We start from the raw sequence: 1065 nt of genomic DNA on the forward strand, positions 1-1065 counted from the left end.
CCTAGAAGGATACACAATAAACTGGTAATAGTGGTTTTCTTCAAAGAGGGGAGCCAAATGGCTGGGGTCAGGTATTCTCTGAATACTGTTCTTTACCTTTTTAATTTTGTAGTATATATGTACTACCTATTTTTAAAAATTACTATGTTCTTTAAAAAAACGAACAGCCTAATTGAAAAGTAGACAAAGGTCATGAACAGACAATTCACCAAGAAAAAATGCAAAAGCATCAAACATTTAAAAAGTTCAGTTTTATTAGCAATCAAAGATATAAATTTAAAACAGTAAATGCATTTTTTCCACTTTGAAAGGGTCTGCCTTGTTGAATGTATTGAATAGGCATGCTCATACATTGTTAATGAGCATATAAATTAGTTCAATCTTTAATTCTGAAGAGCAACAGGTTTTATGTGTCAAAATCTTACATTTTGGGCTAAGGCAGGAGGATTGCTTGAGCTCAGGAGTTCGAGACCAGCCTCAACAAGAGTGAGACCCCATCTCTACTGTAAATAGAAAGAAATTAGCCAAACAACTAAAAATAGAAAAAATTAGCCGGGCATGGTAGCGTGTACCTGTAGTCCCAGCTACCCGGGAGGCTGAAGCAGGAGGATCGCTTGAGCCCAGGAGTTTGAAGTTGCCATGAGCTAGGCTGACACCACGGCACTCTAGCCCAGGCAAGAGAGTGAGACTCTGTCTTGGAGAAAAAAAAAAAAAAACCTTACATTTTGTATACCCTTCGATCCTAATGCCATGTCTCCTAGTTTATCCTATGATAATAACTGTGAAGGAAAACAAGGATGTAAGATTACTATTTAAAATGAAAAATTACAAACAACTGAGATGTTCAAAAACAGAAATATTATCTGGATGTTAATAATTATAAAGAGGACTGTTTGATACTGTACATCAATTGAGAAAAATAAACCCAAGTTACAAATCAGCATTTATAGTTCAGTATTTTGTTAAAAAAAAGATATATACAAAGTATACATATGCATATTAATAGTTTACATTTCTGGCATGACAGGATTATAATCATTTCTATTTATTCTTTTTTTTTTTTTT

At 33.7% G+C, this 1065-nt stretch overlaps 1 protein-coding gene across 1 annotated transcript in view; it reads left to right on the forward strand.

The window, feature by feature from the left end:
- Positions 1–1065, forward strand: part of FANCD2 (Fanconi anemia, complementation group D2) — a 56985-nt gene that overhangs the window by 9821 nt on the left and 46099 nt on the right. The window lies entirely within an intron of this gene.

Source organism: Propithecus coquereli, unplaced genomic scaffold, assembly GCF_000956105.1.
Source record: "Propithecus coquereli isolate 6110/MARCELLA unplaced genomic scaffold, Pcoq_1.0 Scaffold107, whole genome shotgun sequence".
In the NCBI taxonomy this organism is placed as follows: domain Eukaryota; kingdom Metazoa; phylum Chordata; class Mammalia; order Primates; family Indriidae; genus Propithecus; species Propithecus coquereli.